General features: G+C 43.5%; 1 long non-coding RNA gene across 3 annotated transcripts in view; it reads right to left on the bottom strand.

Moving 5' to 3' along the window:
• Nucleotides 1-202: 202 nt before the first annotated feature.
• Nucleotides 203-22,863, bottom strand: part of LOC138296113 (uncharacterized) — an 86,051-nt gene continuing 63,390 nt past the window's right edge. For all 3 annotated transcript variants that reach the window (XR_011203763.1, XR_011203764.1, XR_011203765.1), the window contains 2 exons: nt 2,215-2,349; nt 203-1,403 (listed from right to left, as the gene is read on the bottom strand). This is a non-coding gene — a long non-coding RNA (uncharacterized lncRNA). The remainder of the gene's footprint in view (nt 1,404-2,214; nt 2,350-22,863) is intronic.

The following is a 22,863-nucleotide window of genomic DNA, read 5'->3' on the forward strand; positions in this document are numbered from 1 at the left end:
CCTCAGCAACAGGTCCATCAGCGGATGGCAGATTTCCTGCCTTGCCAGTCCCAGCTTGTCCGTCACCCAAGATAGCCACCTTTGAAATCGTCATAACTCGAGAGCTAAAAAATCATCTGTAAAATATGTATTGTTTTAGCTTTTCCTTTGCAGTTTACTCTTTCAGCAAAAAGGCATCAACTAGAAGGATGAACACAGGTGCTTCACAATACCAGCATGCCTTCTTTAATTTTAAATGAACACATACAATTCTTAGCCTTCAAAGCCAGTGAAAGCATTCCTAACTTTGAACGGCTGCACAAATCAGAAAGGATGAAACAAAATGGTTTTACACTAGTAGGGGTTAAATAAAAACAACACAGAAAAAGTTCTGATGAGATACAATTAAGGCTGTTAAATTTTAAGAATGCCTTCTGGTGAGGGAGGAAGGAAAAATGTAGTGTACATTGAGGTAAACCTAATTTGATTCAAGAACGTTAAATCGGGGAGATGGTGCATCCAATGATGACTGACTATTTGATAGTGTGTAAACGGGCGCTTTAGTGAAACAGGTGCACAAAGCTTATAACAAACCTTGTCTCTAATGCCTTACATACTAACATCAATCCGTCCTCATTATACATCTTGGAAATATCCAAAACCTACCTTCCTCCACCCCTAAACCACCCTTCACAAAACAAACAAACCAAAATCCTACCACAACTCTTGTTCCCCCCTCCCCTCCCACCGAAATCTCAACTGGGCCTCAACTTGACCATATTGTTGCAATAACTTTTAAACTTATCTTTTGTACTCTCACCACCAGAAAAACCACCAAATGTTTCTGCCCCCCACCCAGCCATAGGATTTTACATCCCTACTGGCAAATGTAACAGCTCAGCCAGAACAATCCACAATTGCATGATATATAGTTCCACCCCGTAAATAGACAGATAAACGCCATCCTCCTAAAAGAATTCCACCATTTTGTACTGTATATCAAAATGTTCCATGAAAAATAAACCCTCTGCCTTGCAGAACTACTGTAACTCTCTATTCCCCTTCCTTCGTGTTCTGTCAATAACCCCCCGTTTTGTAGCCCCCAAAATCATCTAGGCATGAATTCATTCAAAACAATAGTGGTACCAGACCATGATGTTTTTATCTTCAAAAAGTCATTTTCTCCGAGGTGCAGGATCAAAATGTCCGGGCAAGGGATGCCCTGCACAAGCAAATTCAACTTAGGCAGCACTCCATGCCACCACATGCCACCTTTGCCAAACCACTTTAACTGGACCAAGTATCAGGCAGTCCCAGTTGCCATCCTCCTTTCTTGTTGTTAGCCTGCCCTGCTGGCCACTTCATGAACGAGTGCTCACAAATCCAAACCTCAATATGGCCCCTCTCCGGTCCCGCAATGAAACCTAGGAGAAAAAAGACTTGTGTTAATGATCATCATGAAAACCCCAACTCAAACACAAATAGCGCAGATAACTGTCTGATCGCCATCACCCCTCTCGCTGATTTGCTGCCCCCATCCATCCCCAGGATCCCGCCTCCATTGTCATCCTAATCTGAAAAGAATGGGTCCCAAAATCCTGTGTTCCACATCCCAAAGTGCTAAGCACCTTTTGAAAAAGCCCCAAAACCTGTGACACTGTAGTGCGTGTTCCCATCCTCGTGTCAAAATAACCCCCCAAACCCTTCCCCCTGCCAACACAGTGTTACCCACCATTTGCAATGACAAACCTGCACATTTGGGTACACTCTCATCGTCACACAGCTGTCCCTGTCCGACTAGTCTGTTATAGGCCCCGGGATTCACACTTGAACAGCATACAAAAGCATAGGGACACCAAATTCCCCCCTTAACCTTAAAACCAGCAACCTCTGTCATCCAAAAAGCACTAAAAAATAACCAGACCATGATCACCACAAACCATAATGCCTCCACATCATCCCTGCACACCCACAGCACCATTGAAATGGCTCGCTTTAAAATGTCCCGCTTGAAAAGGGGCCTAACTCTCGCCGCAGTCCCCCTCTCCTGGGACCATCCCTCCAGTATCCTCCTTACCATATCCCCAGCAGACGGCTCGTAACCCCACAGCAGCTTCCCGCAGAATGCCACGCCTGCCAACTTACCTGCTATAGTAACAGTCAACAAACTTTTACCAACCAATGACATAATGAAATGTACCACATTTTTCTGTCGTTCCTGATCACCTTCCTCACCTCTATACCACACCGCCGAAGACTTCATGTTGCGGATAAGCTGCTTCACCAGCTCTCGCCAACAGACCATAAATGAGCTGGCACCACAGTCTTCACCTTGTTGGCCTATGGTGCAAGCCCAAGGAACCTTGCCCACTGAAAAAGAGAAAGAGCACCAGCAATTGCATTATGTACTCCTGCTATATGGCGTGCTTTGTAAGTGACATTCACCCGCAAACATTCCAACACAAAAACATGCAGCAACTGCCAAGCTTTTGGGTCCTGCGCCGACTGTTGATTGATACTGCTCACCACCAATGTTATCCACATTGAAAAGCATAATTTCTTTGGCAAACTGACGCCCTCACAAAGAAACTGCCACCGCCAATGGAAAAAACTTGAGAAAGGTAATACTCAGTCCTCCACTTCTCCACTCCTCTGCACACCAACTACCCTGCCAGAAAAGACCGAAACCATGACCGCCTGCTGCATCAGAAAATAACTGAATTGACCACTCAAACTGCTTCCCCAATCCTGCCAGAGGAATCCAACTCTACCCCCAAAAAGGTAATCACCTGTACTGGCCCCACTGTCTTTTCTTGCACCAGTGGGACACCCACATCCTCCATCAAATCCTGGAACAGGAGCTAACCCTCCTGATATACCTATGACTTCAGTGCGCCCACCAAGAGAAAATCATCTTAGTAGTGTGTTGATATCTTTTTCCTCTACATGCGTAAAAACTTTTGGAAAAAGGAACCTCAAACAAGGTACATAAGCAACAACTTGTCCACAAAAAATTGCCCTCCAACTTGAATGCCCAACAACTTGTAGTCCGCAGGATAAACCTGTTAGCAGCTGAAAAGCCAATTCAACATTACATTTTGCTATCAACGTGCCCTGGCCACAGGTATTCAGTATCTGCCCCCGCCTCTGCCACGTTTGCTGGAAGCTGACTACTGACCACTGACTCCTTGCTGACTAAACCGCCACCCTGGGGTGCACAATGGGGGTGAGCATGTGCTTACCTCCACACTTCAAACATTTATGTCTGTATTTACAGAACTCCCACAAACATTGTCTTCTTTTGTAGGACCAGCATGCCCCCCACTCCCCACTTTCCCCTGCCTGCTGTAGCTACCCCAGCTGGGATGGGATCCTCACAAAAGGGCTTATGCATAACCAGCCAGCCACTCATCATGTAAGTCGATGGGGCTGGCTGTTACGGCGTCATCCTTTGAGGAACAGCTCATTGTCCAGCTGTCCCCATATCGCATCTTCATCCTCTGCAAGACATGCCCGAAACACAATGTATCACACCCAAGCTCAACCCCCGAAAGTAACCTGCACTTTACACACTACATAAAGGGATTTGAATGAAGTCACACCATTCTCTAGATACTTCTCACAATACATGCTCATGTGTATGAGAAATGCTGCTGTTCAATTTTCAATAGTAGCAGGCACCTTGGACCTGCGAGACAGGTCTTACTCCTATTCCTTAGAGCCCTCCTTCAACCTTATCTCCTGATGCAGGATGCAGGAGCTTAAAAAATTCAACATACTCCCCCTTCCAGGTGCGTTCCTTAGTTGCTAACATCAGATGTGTTCTTAAAGGCATCGTAATCCCCATGTAAGGCAGATTGCTACGCCTCACGTCCTTACTTTCTTTCTTGCCCCCTTGTTCACCCCTTCCTCAACCTGTATCACTGCTCCCTGTGATTTGACACTCGCCTCCTCCTTTCCCTCCCCTCCCGACTCCATGCCTGTGCCTTGATCCTGCACATACTTACCTTTTAACAAACGCAAACTCACTTCCTTGCACGTGCGTGTCAAATCCCACCACCTGCACCCCAATTTCTTCAACCCTGGAACAGTCACCCCCATGGAACCTGTCTTACCTGGCCTCAAAGTCGAGACCCACACCAAAGACATCCATCCTGACTCCAGTCTCTGTTTCATTTGGATGGACACTGCTCTTGCTGCTGCCAGAGCTGTAACGGGCTGCAAAACTCCAACACTCCTCCTGAGGTCAACTTCACCCCTCCCCCGTCACTTTTCCTGAGGTGCCGTCCACCATGCACTCTCCTACAGCTCATCTTCCACAACCTCTCCACAATCTCTCCTTCCTCCACATCATCTTCACCTTAATACAATTCCCATTCATCATCACCACTCCCCCCTCCACAGTCTGCACTCTCCATCACCCACTCCACCATTACCAAACTGCGCAACATAAAGGTCCTGAGAAGGGTTGAAATCCTGCATGGCGGACACAGGTCCTAAACATCCTAAACCTTGTCTCTCCGAAGAGTAGTCCACCTACATCCCAGAACCGTCTGTACGTATGCAAGCTCTGACTTTGGGCCGTGGTCGCCTCACCACACTAGACCCTCCCGGCTGACTAGCTGCTGTCTGTGCTGATGTCCTTGCCTGAACCACCTGGCTGACCCTATCGGACCCTGACCTGCCTGCTCAATGGTTTTAAAAGGAGGGTCATGGCACCAAACCCACCACCCAGGCCCCCCATCTTGAAAAACACTCCCCATCCACCCACGCCAAGGAATGTGCCCTGGGCACCAATGACACATCTCTACCACCCCCTTCCAATGTCCACCACCAAAACTTACAAACTTTGGGATCAATCTGGCAAATTGACCCAGTTGAGAAGCCACCCTACCAGATAAGTGACTCCCTACAAAATCCTCCACTTCCAACTGGGGACACCACCTGCTGCCTGCCCACCATCCCTGTCCTGGCCAAGTTAGGCCCTGGCTCAGAAATTCTCCATTCATCCTGACTGCTGGGGTTAGGTACTCCATCCCCCATCTTTCCTCTCCCTCCCTGTATGGCTGTGTGCCCTGCTGGTTGCCCTGAGACCCAGGGCCTGCTGCTGATCTATCCAGCCTACGGCGCAAAGCCCTGGGTTTCATAAGCCCTGCCCACTGCCATCTGTTGTACAACCTCCCTCGCATGGCAGAGAGGTGTCACCGAACTCTCTTACAGCACATCGGCCAGCCCGCCGCAGTCAGTGCTTGGCGTGCGACCCGGGGAAGGAGCACGCTCTTCAGGCTCCCAGACTACTTCTGACCCAGGTAAGGTTGGTGGCTGAGGACGCCCAAACCATCCCAGAGCATGCCCCCTGCTGCCACGCTTCAAACCACCACCAGGCCCAGCACAGGTCACTGCAATGCACTCAGGGGCTGTACTTGCCAGCCTATGACCAGAAACGGCCCCAAAGGTATCGAAACAGCAGAGGCTGACTTTTGCATTGCCCCTCACCCTCCACTCCCGACCCTGAACCACCCCAAGTCAAACAGGATTACTCTAAAAGCCATCCAAGAGTTATTAGGTGATCATCCAACTACATTAGAAGTCATTTTCATGTCATCAGACATCATCAAGCTCTTGAAGTCATCAGCAAAGTTTAGAAACTTGAGCCTGATGATTTGAGGATGACTTGAAAATGATTATCTGATGACTTCATAAGATGTGATTGTTTCCAATGACTTGAGGATGATTTAGAATGACTTGTTGATGACTTGATAAGCATTAATATTTTGCCTTCATTTAAAATGCTTCCTAATTTTAAAAATAATAGTTTTCTGATTACCTAGCAAACATGTGCATCTTTTTTGGTCAGTATTTTTTTGACAAACAAGAGATTGTGCTGGGTAATTTTATAATTACTTGCTGATTACTTTGAAATGAGCACCATTTTAGTATTCACACAATTTTGCATTGTATTAAAAAATGAAATATGCATTAGAGGTCAAAGTGAACATGCATGTCACATGCCCCAATCATATAACATAACACAGTTGTGAGAAGTTGATCATCTTTGTCAGCCGTTTTTGTGTAGCATGCCATTTACAAGTGTGTCCCTGGAGATTGCTTAGTCAGCTGATTGCCTATTGCATACATCACATGCTTTACTCACAGAAAGACTGATGAATGATATACTGCATCTTCTAAATATATCTGTGTAAGCTGAAGGTTATGCTCAAGAAGAAATCTATATGTAACTTGGAAATTCCAATCCCCACACATGGATTAACGCAGGCAGTGTAGAGATTTACTTGTATTTCACAGGTTTATTTCAATATGGTTACAATAGTTCATTTGGTTGAGTGTCTGATGTCACTTTACATAGATTGCTGAATCTGTTGCTGAAATCTGGCTCTGAACTCCATGTCCCTCCGTTCCACAAACTTGAATCCATAGGAAACACTATGCATGAGGCTGTTCACACTCAATTCCATTAATAAAAGTGAGTGACAGGATGGTAAAATGCAGATACCTGTAATGTATTTGTGTACAATGTAAAATGCATATTCACAGTCAGTACTGATATATGCTGCAGGCACGTTAACCCAACAAACTGCCATACCACTATTTATTTGCTGTCTCCAAAAACTATACCTGGAAAGATACACAAATGCTAATTAATCTGTTGCAAACATTTGGAAATGCTATAACAGTAAATGCGTATTTTTTAAAATTAAAATGTACCCTAAAAATATATTAGAGCCATTACAACTGGTGTAAAATCAGTTCATATTTCTAGTTATCATAGTGCAGGTTTAACTATTTGTAATAAAACCCTTCGACACTACGACATAGAGTATTCTCTTGTTTCCAGAATGCACTGCAGGCTTTCAATTTTACTTTTGCTTATTGTAGTAAATGACAGTAAACTATTCCTTGTGTGCAACATTAGCATTACTGTATGTCGGTCTTAGTCTTCAATAAAGGTTGTCAAAAGAAGCGCAAGAGTGCACTTGCAACCGACCTTGTTGACCTTTGCCCCCCCCCTCTTGACCAATCAACAACGGTATTGTTGTGTGCATTCCAGCTATCACGACAGTCAAGGTGGCAGGTCTTTGTTTTACATGCTGTTGAGACCGAGGAGGGAAACCACGAGTTTCGGATCAGCATTTTTATGGATCAAAAAGCCAGGGATTCACATGCAGAGCAGTGCAGGAGCTCTTTGTGATTTTGAAAGGAACCGAGCTAAACAAGGATGGTTTTAAACTGACTCCAGCGCCGTGGGAAGGGAAAGGGTTCAGTGGGTGAGCTAGTGATGGAGAAACGCAGTGAGTGAGGCTTTAAGTTAACCGCCATCCCCAAGGTGAGAGCTGATAACTTTTGTTCTTAAAATTAGAAGGGGAAATGAGTCCCCTTGTTCTAATTCTTATCCCTCTTGTATTCTGTCCTTTCAATAAATGTAGTGCATTTCCCGCCATTACCGTTCTGCTTCTTACAACTGACTTCTTACATCCAGTCTACTTCTACGGTGCCCCACCATTGTTCTGTACACTATTCACTCTCAATATACTGTACTGATGTGCATTCGTGTCAACCCTCAAGGACACCGTATAGATGTACACCCCTTATGCTCGATTCGGCATTTGTTTTGCATTCCACAAGTTCATTGACTTCCTTTGCTCTCCACCATACTCTGCCGCCCTCCACACATGATAACGCGTCCAGCCCTTATAAATTACCTGTACCTGGACACGTTGGAGGTCGGTGAATCTTTTAACCGAGTCGGGCTCTCCTCATCCTAAAATAGTCGAGTCACTCAGATCAATAATCAATAACTATTGTAATCGGTAATAAATACTCAATTAATAGATCAATATAGCACATCAGAAATCAATAACAGTTGGTATTTTGGCGCACCATGACCTTTCAGTCATGAATAACCACACCAGTCTATTAAAAGTTAGTGAATTTATTTCCCTATATTAACAAAGCTAGCACGATGTATATATGTCTCAAAAACAATTGATATATGTATATGAACATTACTAGCTGTCCATAACGGCGGAAGAAACGTAATCTACGCAAAATCTGAATAATGATACACTCTGTTATCGCAATGCAAATCACTAATATGACTAACTGTATTTGACTAATTTCATACATTGGTCAGCATAACAAGATTTCAAATTAGCATGATACATCGAATGAATACCTCGACTAACCTCTAATTAGCATTGGCATGTGGGACTTCATGCAAAACGAATTTAGTCAACACAAATTTGGAAAACTTCTAGCTAGGACCCTATCAAAATAGCAGTTGGTACCTAAAAGGAGAAACACAATGCATAATACATTTATCCTTTCATATTTACCAAATACAATCAGCATTCAAGAAAAGTCTTTGTCCTTCAGGTACCGGTTGATCAGCATGGGGCAAATTTCAAAGGGGCAAAGTTAAGGGCAAGCTTCCTTGCAGCGGCAAGGAGAATGGGGCAAAGTTACTGCATGTGCAAGACGGGGGCAAATCAAAGTTAAAGTCTCTAGGGTGAGAATTCTTAAAGTCTCTTTCTCTCAGATAGAGAAAAGGGCATCAGGGTGTCGTCCAAAATGGAGTCTGGCATCAGGCTTCAAACTGGCATCGAGGAAAATGGCTGACTTCTCTTTGTCCGGTGGGTTTAAGTAAGAAACATTCCAAATTCTGCAGGGTCTTCCATTGGAGGGTTCATAGGTTGGCTTCAAATTGTCCAATGAAAATTGTCTTTTACTAGCGCTCATTTATGCATACACTGTCCTTGGAGCCTTGGAACACAAGTTGTAACATGGTTTGCCAATTATTTTACTATCTGTACCTTCATTGTCTGCACCTGCAGAGACTGACCTTGTATCAAAGGGGATGAAACCGGCCTAGTACGAAACCTTGGAGATAAGTGTATCAGTCAGCTCTACTGGAAAAATACAACTTCAAGCAAGAATATATGTTTCATTAGTTCAAGGAAAAAACACGCAGTTAGAATTTGAAACCAGGCAACTAGGCCAAAGCCTGTACTAAATTTAAGCTAAGCAAAACAGTTTTTAAACAAGAAATCGTGGCATACATTTGCAATTATGACGGATTACTACATTTTCAATACTTCATGATTAATAAAGCTCGTTTACAATGATGGTGAACTACCCGAGGGCACAATTTCCCTCGTACATTATTTTCTTTACTAAAATCACACTTCATTATATTTGATTACTCGATACGTATGAATATATGTCGGACCTTCTTTTTCTGCGTCATCAATCCCTCCTCTGATGACTAATTATGTCATCACATCAAATCTACCCACAAATTTTATTCCATTAAAATTCTGTATAGTAATTTGGCACTTCAGTCAATTCCCTTTTTCTTTTAGTCCCTTTTGATTTTTCTCTATATATTTCCACCATTTTGTTCTCTATTTTCTCTTCTCTTTTTCTTTTGTTCTTTGCTTTTAACATTTTGAAAGCTTTCCATGTTCCCCAAGAACCTAATAGACAAATTAATATTATTAATATTCCCTTTACTATTTTTAGTAACAATCCGTTCCAAACGTTGCTGAGCCAATTTCCCACAGAAGCAAATCCTTTTCCAACTTTCTCCCAAACTCCGGGTTCTTTCAATTCCTTTAAATCTACACTTTCTTTAGTTAAATTTGTAAGCATCGTTCTAATTTTCCCACTGCTGTCTGGTATATATGTACAACAGTGACGTGTACCAAGCATTTTGCAAACACCGCCATCCTTTGCTAAAAGAATGTCTAATGCAAGCCGATTTTGAAGAGTCATAGCGCTTTCTGCAGCAAGTTCAGCATCCATCAGGATTATAGCTCCTGAAAACTTTGTCAGCATGTTATCCACAATAGTAGACAACTTTCGTATTTTGATTGAATTCAATATGACTCCTACTGTAGGAATCAATCCTCCAAATATATCTCATACCACACCAGAAGCTGTCTCCCTTTTCTGAACATGATGTGATTCAGACAGCCTTGGAAATTTCTTTAAGTCGTCTAGTTGGTAAACCTTTGGGAACACAATTCCCAAATAACACCTCCCATACCATCCTTTAGGAAGACGATAATAGGCGTTGAGTCCACAAATATAATATATTCCAGGAATAACTGGGTCTTGTCCATTCAGCATGAACGTCCACTTAGGTTTAAATGCATACGTATGTTTGCATTCACTCGTTCCCACAAAAACTGTGTCATAATATGATTCAGCTCTATATATACAAAATCTCCCTACGTGCAATGTATCTAAAGCTATTTTCCCTTGTGTCTTTATTGCAGCAAAAGCATAATTATCTACAGATGTTCTTTCGTGTAATTCCCTCTCTAATTTCTCCTTCATTTCATTCTTCCTATCATCAGTGCGGTCTAAAAAATCTATTTCTACTGGTGAAAGCAAGCATGTAAGGTTCTCTCTATGTGCGTGAGCTGTGTGAAAAGGTGACATCGGTTCGAAGAATTCCCTCATTAATTTGGCATAATAATCTCTAGCTATTTTACTTAGGTGCCCTATTATGGGGACATATGCAAAAGTAACATCATAATTAGTGTAGAAATAATGAATGTCCTTTTGACCATAAAATCTGGAAGCTATTATACTACATGTAATTCCATACGTAAGAGGCATGCTGTGATACGTTACCCCTTCCACTACTGAGGTAGGTATTTGTGTACACACATAACAATCTTTCGCATCCATGGTCTCAACATACTCACTCAGTAAGCGATAGAAAACGTTAGATGAAAGTTTCTTCTTATCATGCAAGTGTCTCTCGTCTTGCTCGAGTCTCTTCAGAGCTGTTAGTTCAGTAACGATAATAGGTTTAGAAGTAGAAGCATCATTCTTCTCACTCTCATTTTTACCATGCATTCCAAGAACTATTGCTACAATGATTAGTATGCATGCGGTTATTAGACCGATACACATGTATTTACAACACTTCATCTTACGCCCTGTTTAGTGAAGCTAGTCATGATCTGTATAGAATCAGAAATTTGAAGACACTTTATCAAAGCGTATTTGCAGGTATTTACAAAGCTGAACGAGTTCAATGTTCACACAGTTTTCTTTAGCAGTTTAGGGGGTCATTCTGACCTTGGCGGTCCATGACCGCCATGGCGGAGTGCGGCGGAAGCACCGCCAACAGGCTGGCGGTGCTTCCTGGGCGATTCTGACCGCGGCGGTAAAGCCGCGGTCGGAAAAGGGGAGCCAACGGTTTCCCGCCGGTTTCCCGCTGGCCCAGGGAATCCGCCATGGCGGCGCTGCTTGCAGCACCACCATGGGGATTCCGAGCGCCTTCCCGCCAGCCTGTTTCTGGCGGTGTCCACCGCCAGAACCAGGATGGCGGTAACGGGTGCCGTGGGGCCCTTGGGGGCCCCACAAAGATTTTCACTGTCTGCTGTGCAGACAGTGAAAATCGCGACGGGTGCCACTGCACCCGTCGCACCCCTTCAACTCCGCCGGCTCCATTCCGAGCCGGCTTCATTGTTGAAGGGGCTGTCCCGCTGGGCCGATCGGCGGTCTTCTGGCGGTCGCCCGCCGGCCCAGCGGGAAAGCCGGAATGGCCGCTGCGGTCTTTTGACCGAGGAGCGGTCTTTCGGCGGGAACCGCTTGGCGGGCGGCGACCGCCGACCACCGCGGTCAGAATGACCGCCTTAGTCTCTTATCGGTTAGCAGCGTTGTCTCAAAATCGGTTTCAAAGTCAATCAAGTTAGCAATGTCTTAACCGGTTGAAAAGTCAATCAGGTGATCAATGTCTTCAATCAACAGAGTCCATAAAGTTTTTATTTCCAAAATGAAGTTCTGCCTCTTCGTTCTCAAGACTGAGGGATACGAATTCGTCTGACCAATCGTTATTGGCTACGTATGCCCACTCCGGACCGGAATACCTCCTGCTCGGTATCCTTTTTCTTTTCAATTTTGCATCTCTCTTTGATTCTTTCTCACTGGTACTTTCCTCTTTGGCCAAGTCCTTTTCTTCACTTGGTGTTGGTACTACGACAGACACTTCCTTTCTTTTCTCTTTCACTCTTGGCCCTTCACTGTCGTTCAACGTTTCTCTAGTTCTTAATTTTACTGGCGATATGCTTGGTCTTCTTTTTGCACTGTGTCCACTTGATGGACCTGCAATCTCTTCTGAAGGAGTTTGAGCAGTTTCGTTCTGTTCTGTCTTGTCCCCTCCTTCTGGGGAGTCAATCAGGTTTTCCTTTTCTTTTTCTGTATCGTCTGCTTCTGGGAAAGCCCTCCTCTGATCAGGCTCTCCTGCTTCTTCACCTGTTTCGAGCCCTTTGTCACCGTTACTTTCTTCAGGCTCTTTGTCACTTTCAGCTGCTTCAGGCTCTTTGTTACCTTCAGCTGCTTCGTCGCTTTCTGAGGCTCCTCCTTGGTCTTCCCCAAGTGAATCAGTTGCTTCGTCCTGAGAGAATATTTCTCCCTCCTCTATTTCTGCCTGTTCGCTTCTTGTTCTTTTTCGCTCTGTCTCAGCGCTTGGTACTTTGTTATCAGGTACTGGCAACTTCAGCACTTCAACTTCCTCATCTGTGGGACACAATACCCTCTTTGTGTGACTGGCATGAATCCAGTTGGGAACTCCCGCACACTTCACAGCAGTGGTAGTCGTCAAAATCACTTGAAAAGGTCCTTTCCAACGGGGTTCCAAACACGACTTCCTCACGTGCTTTTTTACCACGACCCAGTCACCTGCTTTCAGGGCGTGTCCTGGACCTTGGATCGGTGGCAAGGTGGTTGCCTCCACCTGGTGAGAGAAAGAGCGAACCACATCAGCTAGACCTTTGCAGTAGTCTAACACCATATCATCTGTAATATTCAAAAGCGCATTTGCAGGAACTGCTGGAAGTCTCATAGCTCTGCCCATGAGAATCTCGTGTGGGGACAGTCCAGTCTTTCTGTCAGGGGTGTTTCTCATTGACATTAGTACCAAAGGCAATGCGTCAGGCCATTTCAAGTTTGTTGATGCGCATATTTTCGCCATTCTTGATTTCAATGTGCCATTCATTTGCTCCACTAGACCTGATGCTTCAGGGCGGTAGCTACAATGCAGCTTTTGTTCAATGTTCAGTGCTGCACAAAGCAATTTTATTACTTCATTATTGAAGTGACTTCCCCTATCTGATTCTAAAGAGATCGGGAATCCAAAACGTGGTATTAACTCTCTCAAGAGTAGTTTTTCAACTGTGAGACTGTCATTTCTGCGTGTAGGGTATGCTTCAATCCAGTGACTAAAAATGCACACAACCACCAACACATACTTCAAGCCTCCATGCACAGGCATCTCAATGAAGTCCATTTGCATCCTGCTGAATGGACCCCCTGCTCTTCCAATGTGGCTCAAATTTACTACAGTTCCCTTCCCTGCGTTCATCTGTTGGCAAATGACGCAACGGTGGCAAACTGCTTCAGCAACTTGACGGAATTTGGGGTTAAACCAATCAGTTTTAAACAATCTAATCATGGCATCCCTCCCAAGATGAGCTTGTCCATGGTAAAATCTGGCTATCTGTGTCAAAAGGCTGTTTGGAAGAACGAATTTCCCTTCGCTTGAAACCCATAATTCATCTAGTCTCTTTACACATTGTGATTTGGTCCACGAGAGTTTCTCATCCTCACTGACATCATTCTGTAAGGATTTCAATTCGTCCATCGTATCTACCACCTTTAGAGCAAATATTTTGCTTGGTTCGAGTTCTGGTTCACTTATCAAATTCCATTCATCCCTAAGCAATATACAGTTCAATGCGCAAAACCTTGCGACTTGATCCGCATATCCATTTCCCAGAGAGACATAGGGGGTTATTCCAACTTTGGAGGAGGTGGTAATCCGTCCCAAATGTGACAGATTTACCACCAGCCGTATTACGAGTTCCATAGGATATAATGGACTTGTAATACGGCTGGTGGTATATCCGTCACTTTACCGTCACTTTTGTGACGGATTACCACTTCCTCCAAAGTTGGAATAACCCCCATAATCTTGTCCCTTCGAGTGTGCACTGCATTTTACCACTGCTACTTCTCCTGGTAGTTGGATGGCATGTAACAATTCTCTTATTCTTTCACCATTTTTCACTGGTGATCCTGAAGAGGTCATGAAGCCTCTCTGTGACCACAATTGTCCGAAATCATGCACTATTCCAAACCCGTACTGGCTGTCAGTGTAAATGGTAACTTTCATTAATGCAGAGAGTTGGCAAGCTCTAGTAAGGGCTACCAATTCTGCTACCTGTGCAGAGTAAACTCCTTGAAGCCAAGATGCTTCCAAAACACCTGTTACTGTACATACAGCGTACCCTGCTTTCAATATACCCAGTGCATCTCTTAAACATGAACCATCAACAAAAATAATTTGATCATTTTCTTCCAATCGGGTATCTTTGATATCAGGTCTTGGTTTGGTGCAAAATTCAGTCACCTGAAGACAGTCGTGCTCAATGTCTTCAGCGTTCTCAATTTCAGCATTTTCTCTGGGAAACAAGGTTGCTGGATTCAACGTAGTGCACCTTTTCAGCTGCACATTAGGAGATCCCAGAATTATTGTTTCGTACCTTGTAAGTCTAGCACCAGTCATGTGCTGTGTTCGGGAACGAGTCAAAAGTATCTCGACTGAGTGAGGGACCATGACTGTTAAAGGGTGTCCCATCACTATTCCTTCACTCTGAGTGAGGCTGATACCAACTGCGGCTACGGCACGCAAGCACCCTGGCAGTGCTACTGCAACCGGATCCAAAGTAGCTGAAAAATATGCTACTGGTCTGTTTACGCCGCCATGGGCTTGGGTCAAGACAGACAAGGAACATGCATCACGTTCATGACAAAACAATGTGAAAGGCTTTGTGTAGTCAGGCATACCTAAGGCTGGAGCCCTGCACATGCATTCTTTCAATTCAATAAAAGCATCTATCTCATCTCCTTTCAGCTCAATTTCATCCAATGCATCCTTCTGGGTCAGTTTCAGTAAAGGTTTTGCTAGAGTTGAGAAGTTGGGAATCCATTGGCGACAGTAGCTCACCATTCCCAAAAACTTCCTCACCTCCCTCCTCGTCTTTGGGGGACTCATTTGAAGTACACTTGTTATTCTTTCCTTCATTATTCTCCGTGACCCTTTCTCTATTTGGTGACCCAAATATTTCACTTTCTTCTGGCAGAATTGTAATTTCGAAGGAGACACCTTGTGTCCATTCCTTCCCAAATGATTCAATAAGGCAATGGTGTCGGCTGTGCAGTCACTTTCTGTCTTGGATGCAATCAATAAGTCATCAATGTACTGTACTAGGGTTGACTCGAATGGCAACTCCAACGCTTCCAAATCTTTCTTTAGAATCTGGTTGAAAATTGACGGTGACTCCGAAAACCCTTGAGGAATTCGACACCAACTGTAAACTCTGTCTAAGAATTTTAAACAAAAGAGAAATTGGCTGTCCTCATGAAGAGGCACCGAAAAGAATGCTTGTGACAAGTCGATGACTGAGAACCACTCAGCATCACAAGGGACTTGAAACATTATCACAGCTGGATTTGGAACTACAGGGCAACATTTCATTATTATGCCATTTATTTTCCTCAAGTCCTGCACAATTCGGACCTTTCCACTTGGCTTTATTAGTCCCATGATTGGCGAATTACATGGACGCTTAACACTTCTTTCAGTACTCCCTGTTTTACAAACTCATCAATGAGTTGGGCGACTTTCATGAGGGTGTCTTGTGCCATATGGTACTGTGAGGTCTGGGGAAAGGTTACATTGGGTTTTACGGTCACTTTCACTGGTTCCACTCCTTTCACCAATCCCACCTCTTTCCCTTCATATCCCACATTTCTTTTCCGACTGTTTCCTGTAACTCAGCAGGAATATATGCTTCAGTGATCATCGGATAAAGGGTAATCAGGGGATACTCTTCATCGACAGTCTCCATCTCATCCCCTTCTACACTGTCCTCTTCTTCCCCATCACTGCTCGTCTGAATTCTAATTCCATCGTTCGAACACATAATCGAACATCCCAATTTGCACAATAGGTCTCTCCCTAACAGTGATATCGGGCTTGAGTCACATACCACAAAATTATGTGTCCCTTGATAGTTACCAATTCTGACTTGTACTGGATCTGTGATTGGGTTCGTCAGGTACCTGTTTGCTACTCCCACTACTTGAACTGTTCTCCCTGAAAGTGGCATATTTGGTACTTCAATGCTCCTGACAGTGGAACGTGTAGCTCCTGTGTCAACCAAGAATAAAACGCGATGACCCATAACTCTTCCCTCCACATACGGACCCTTTTGATCAACTTCCAAGGATGCTGCAAGCACACAATTTCCCTCCTCATCTGAACTTCCACTCTCCCATACATTGTTTATTCCATTCTCGCTGTGTAGTGGGAATTGGTGTACTGTGTCATTTTGACTCATTCCCTAACCCGTGACCTGTTGAGGAAGCATTACTTGCTGCTGATTCATTGGTGCTAAGGGTATTTGCATTTGCTGATTACGTACCAAAGGAAACTGCTGTTGCATTGACTGCAATTGTGTCATTTTCACACGGGGCATTTGCACCTGTTGCGGTTGCATGGGTTGTAAACCCTGCAGCTGGTTTATATTGTTTTGGAAATTTGGGTTTGGACCTCTCAGTTTCGGTCCTCTCATAGTCTGGAATGCATTGACATCATTGTTTTGCTGACCTACACCTTCCTGCACCATCATTGGGCACTCCCGTTTCCAATGCCCGACAATTCCGCACGAGTGACATGGCATCACCTTCTTCATTGCCTGTATACCATTTGGAATCATAACGGTATTCAAATCAGGACCATTATTCACAAAACCTCCTCGGCCTCTGCCTCTCATCTGCGGCTGAAACATAGCATTTCCCTGCTGCTGCTGCTGCGGCATCTGTTGTTGAAAACCTTGCAAACCTTGTAAACCTGTCTGAGCTGCTCTGAGCTGCATCACCATCACCTTTTCTTTCAATCTTTTCTGTTTGGTCTCAATCTCATCACTGCAGTATTTCGCATAATTCAACACTTCATCGATCGATTTCGACTGCCAACAAATCAAATGCGTTTTAATCATCTGGCTGATTTCGGGTCTCAACCCTTCCACAAACCTGAACACAAAATGGAGCATGTCCTTTGCCTCAATCGTTTCCGTGCCACTGTAATTTTTAAACGCTTTCAACAACCTCTCATAATACGCGTGTATAGACTCTTTAACCTCTTGGGCGGTCCTGTCAATCCTTTGCCAATCCACATTTTTCGACGCAACCTTGGTTTTCAAGTGCTCGATCACCTTGTGGTACAAACTCATTACCGTAGGTGATGGCGCACCTGTGTCCCTATCTCTCTCTGGTTCACTCGTCGGCCAACCTACAGCCCTTTTACAATCTTCCCACAAATCTGCCGGAACCACAATTTCAAATAAAGTATTCAGGTCTTCCCAGAGACACTTCGCGAGTTTCACAAATCTATCTGTTTGTTGATACCACTCAATCGGCTTCTCTCTCAATTTGGGAACGTCATCCGTAAAGGATTGAATATCGCACCTGTGCCATGGTACATGTACAAGTTTTCCCCCTGCTGTCTCTCTCATTGGTAACATAGTTATCAGATCGTCACTCTGTTGTTTTTTCTCATTCCGCTCTAGAGTATTTTCTTTCTTTTTGTCCTTTTTCTTAACCCATCTACTTTCCCACTTGTCTAAACATCTCCAGACCTGTGCACTCTGCAGTATCTCCTTAAGGTGTGTTTTCATCCCTGCGGATCTCATGTGTTCAAAATCTTTTGTCTCAAAGTCTAACCTGTAACTTCTGCTTAGGTGTTTAGTCTTACCTATATCGATCTCGTTTCTGTCTGCAATTTCTTGTAACTTCTTATGTATGTTGCTCACTTCTCTTGTAATCCTAGGGCACATGTATCTTAGTTCTTCCTCTGTGTATGATTCTAATCTGTTCAAACCCATTGTTCCCTCTACCAGTTCATCTGCCTCCATACCCAACCTTATTTTATTCAGGTATTCTTCTCCCTTCCCGCTAGATGTACTCTGTGGGGAGTTCAGGCTGTTGAACCATTGTGTTAACTGTTGCACGTTCAGTCCCATCAGTGTAGCAGTTACATCAACTGCCACTGACGGTTTCTGTAATGTTTCAGTCTGTGAGGTTAATGATACTAATAGTGGTGGATGTGACCTTACTATGGTTGACGGAGCACAAATTGGAATTGGACTAAATTCCGACAAGGACCCAGATCCATTTGGCAGTGCCGCTATCGGAGTTGTCTCTGGAGTGGTTTCTATGCATCTTCTCCCTGTCCCATTCTGTAACATTAACCCTTGGTCGCTTGTGCTTGAATTTGCCTGTATGTACAGTGGTACTGGTGGACCTACAGTGATAGGTAGAGATATTGCGTCTGGATTCTGTCTGTTCCCCGAATTCTGTGGCATGTTAATCCCCACATTGTGGTTCATCATTGCTGGCATACCTAACTGGCTTTCTATTACTCGCACTTCTTGTGTCTGCTTTTGGGGCATCGAGAACTGTGTTGATTCAGCTTGAATCAATGTCGGTCTCTGATAGTTTTGTCCTCCCTGCGCCATTGAATCAGAAGTCATTCCCATGTTATGCTCATCACAACAGTGCCTTTGAACCTGTGGCTGATAGTTATCAGCAGGTTTCAATGTAGGCACGTCTGGGTATATTCTCTGAATTTGTGGTATTTGTGGTGAGAAAGGCATGTCGGAGCTGCTCGGCCTCTGAGATATTCTCAAATTTGGTGTTACATTACCCTGTATTGGTTCTGGAGGGGCAGTACTAATGCTCGAGCCTTTTTCGCTTTCCACATATGGTGGCGGGCGATCATTCAGCAATTGTATAATGAACTCCTCATCATCTGACTCTTCTCCCCTTTTCGAGTTTCTATTGTTCTCTCTATCTCTGGACTGACTCCTGTTTGTCTTATAGGTGGCTTTCCTTCCTTCCGTCTCCGCTTCAATAGTAATCGCTGGAAACAATTTAATCCCCTGCAATACGTCTGATCTCCAAACCTTTTGTGTGCTGTCCCATCTAGCATCCGCTAGTGTCTTTTCTACTTTTCTTATTCTTGTCTCAAATTTCTTTTGTTGTTGGTTTCTAGCTATTAGCTCCCAAATTGCTAGTGCCTCAAACTGTGCTGGTCTTGGAGGTACTTTCATGTCGTATAGCGCAAATCTCAGATTTTCTAAATCCCTTAGATTAAACGACCCGTGGATAGGGAACGCTACACTTCCATGTTTCTCTGTTAATTTGCACCATTGTTTTAACCATAGACATGGCGCTACACCCTTTTCTTCAATGACAATGTAAGCTGGTGTACCCTCAGGCGGTGTTTCTTCTCCTACATTTGCTTTAATATAAACATCTCCCCTTATGGCACTCTTAAATGCTTTGAAAAATTTCATCTTTCCGTCTATTGTTTTTCTAAAATATGTAATCAATAAGCGACTTTAATTCCCGGAATACTCTTCGCTTGCCTTTCCCCTTCCAATTGCGCTTCACGGACTGCGCCCAATCCGTGCGTGACCCTTCTCACCAACCGACCTATCCCAGCGTGGCTCCTAGTGAAGTCACACTCACACACTGCGGCTGACAAAGTCCCGCGGCTTGTCCTCTTTTCATTCGGCTTCACTCATAAACTAATTTCTGCAATGTAACGCGAGCACTTAACCAAAAGAATAAAACAGATCTGTCGGTTTACTACAGGAAAGGTAATACAATCGCTTCAGAAACCTTAGGGATTTTTCACTAGCCTCAGCAGTTATTCCATCTTTCTCGGTTTCCCACTTTCGCAAGCAAAATTTGACCTGCAAACTTTACTCTCAACTGATCAATGAACTATTCTAGTGCACTTTAGAATTCGTCAAATCTCAAAGTCGAAGTTTTCTTTCACTCCGCAACATTCATACCGACTTGTTGACCACGCCCGATCAACCTATTAAACCTGACCAGATCACAACATCAAACAAGTGTCACATACACTTTTCAACATACTCCGGAGTCTCTTGACCTCGCAGGGCCCGTCTCAACATCAACAACCACGTGGACAATTTTTCTGCTTAAAGTGCTACACACACGTGAAGTTCGACGACTTCCCTACTCTCACACCTTTGGAGTAACACTCCTCTAATATCTTTTAACCCCCCTAAAATCCTCACAAACTTCTCAATTAATCTGCGGCGATAAGCTGTGCAAGCGCAAAACCCAACTTCACTCATACCGTCACTAGAAACGCCGAGACCATTCTCATACCTCCATGTTCCTCATTCGCAAGCTCCGAGATTCCGGGAAAGTCATTGGGGACTTAGGGCATCATCATCTCTCCAACTTGTTTTATCAAAGAAAATTCTAACTTGACTCTGTCTATTGTTCGGATGGGGTCCCAAAGGGCTAAACCATCAATCTCTGCTACCATCTACTGATAACGCGTCCAGCCCTTATAAATTACCTGTACCTGGACACGTTGGAGGTCGGTGAATCTTTTAACCGAGTCGGGCTCTCCTCATCCTAAAATAGTCGAGTCACTCAGATCAATAATCAATAACTATTGTAATCGGTAATCAATACTCAATTAATAGATCAATATAGCACATCAGAAATCAATAACAGTTGGTATTTCGGCGCACCATGACCTTTCAGTCATGAATAACCACACCAGTCTATTAAAAGTTAGTGAATTTATTTCCCTATATTAACAAAGCTAGCACGATGTATATATGTCTAAAAAACAATTGATATATGTATATGAACATTACTAGCTGTCCATAACGGCGGAAGAAACGTAATCTACGCAAAATCTGAATAATTATATACTCTGTTATCGCAATGCATATCACTAATATGACTAACTGTATTTGACTAATTTCATACATTGGTATAAAGCATAAAAAGATTTCAAATTAGCATGATACATCGAATGAATACCTCGACTAACCTCTAATTAGCATTGGCATGTGGGACTTCATGCAAAACGAATTTAGTCAACACAAATTTAGAAAACTTCTAGCTAGGACCCTATCAAAATAGCAGTTGGTACCTAAAAGGAGAAACACAATGCATAATACATTTATCCTTTCATATTTACCAAATACAATCAGCATTCAAGAAAAGTCTTCGTCCTTCAGGTACCGGTTGATCAGCATGGGGCAAATTTCAAAGGGGCAAAGTTAAGGGCAAGCTTCCTTGCAGCGGCAAGGAGAATGGGGCAAAGTTACTGCATGGGCAAGACGGGGGTAAATCAAAGTTAAAGTCTCTAGGGTGAGAATTCTTAAAGTCTCTTTCTCTCAGATAGAGAAAAGGGCATCAGGGTGTCGTCCAAAATGGAGTCTGGCATCAGGCTTCAAACTGGCATCGAGGAAAATGGCTGACTTCTCTTTGTCTGGTGGGTTTAAGTAAGAAACATTCCAAATTCTGCAGGGCCTTCCATTGGAGGGTTCATAGGTTGGCTTCAAATTGTCCAATGAAAATTGTCTTTTACTAGCGCTCATTTATGCATACACTGTCCTTGGAGCCTTGGAACACAAGTTGTAACATGGTTTGCCAATTATTTTACTGTCTGTACCTTCATTGTCCGCACCTGCAGAGACTGACCTTGTATCAAAGGGGATGAAACCGGCCTAGTACGAAACCTTGGAGATAAGTGTATCAGTCAGCTCTACTGGAAAAATACAACTTCAAGCAAGAATATATGTTTCATTAGTTCAAGGAAAAACCACGCAGTTAGAATTTGAAACCAGGCAACTAGGCCAAAGCCTGTACTAAATTTAAGCTAAGCAAAACAGTTTTTAAACAAGAAATCATGGCATACATTTGCAATTATGACGGATTACTACATTTTCAATACTTCATGATTAATAAAGCTTGATTACAATGATGGCGAACTACCCTGAGGGCACAATTTCCCTCGTACATTATTTTCTACGTATGAATATATGTCGGACCTTCTTTTTCTGCGTCATCACACATGACCTCTTCAGTATACATGAACATCCATCACATCTGCTTTTCACAATCACTCTCTGCTCAAGAGACACGCACTTCATCCTGTACATTCACTCTTCAATATTACAGTTCACTCGTAGACAAATACGCACTCATATGTAATCTCCATACTGTAAATACAATGCACGCCCACTACTTTTACTTTCCGCCACTTCTACCTTCCACCATGTACCTACACCTTCTCTCCACTATGTACATCTACTATCCACCTTTGAAATTCACTCCCCCCCACTCCATGGCCCACTTTCCTGGAGTAGGGCGAGCCAACACATTTAACAGAGAAAAACGAGCCTATGCTCACCTCTTACTCTAAGTGCCTGTACGTGAGGCTAGCTTTGAAAATATTTGTACATAAGTTGTGCAATAAATATGTGAGAATGTGAAAAAATGTTTTCTGAACTCCAAAAAGTAACACACAGAAGCGTTGCACCTCAGTACATCGGATTACATTTCTGCATTATGAAGTATTTATTAAAAATAGTTTTTAAACATGCATTTAGAAGCATGCCTGCCTCCTCCCAGATGACAATGCTTCTACTGATCAAAGAGTCAAGTCAATTGTCATGTGAGTCCTATATGTGTCCTTGAATTTGACAGATGGAGCAACATTATATGCTATTAAATTAAAAACAAGATGTTTTTGTACTTCACGTACGCTTAATTTGCATATTTGAAGGTGTTATATGTAAACAAACAAACCGGGGTCTGTGTGAAATATTAAAAAAAGTCTATGATCTCACAGTTTGTTCATGAAGGGCAGGAGGGGGAATAAACATTAATTTTATTTTATTTTTAAAAGAAAACCACTTACCTTCCCTCGCCGCCGCGCCG

Source organism: Pleurodeles waltl, chromosome 5, assembly GCF_031143425.1.
Source record: "Pleurodeles waltl isolate 20211129_DDA chromosome 5, aPleWal1.hap1.20221129, whole genome shotgun sequence".
NCBI lineage: Eukaryota > Metazoa > Chordata > Amphibia > Caudata > Salamandridae > Pleurodeles > Pleurodeles waltl.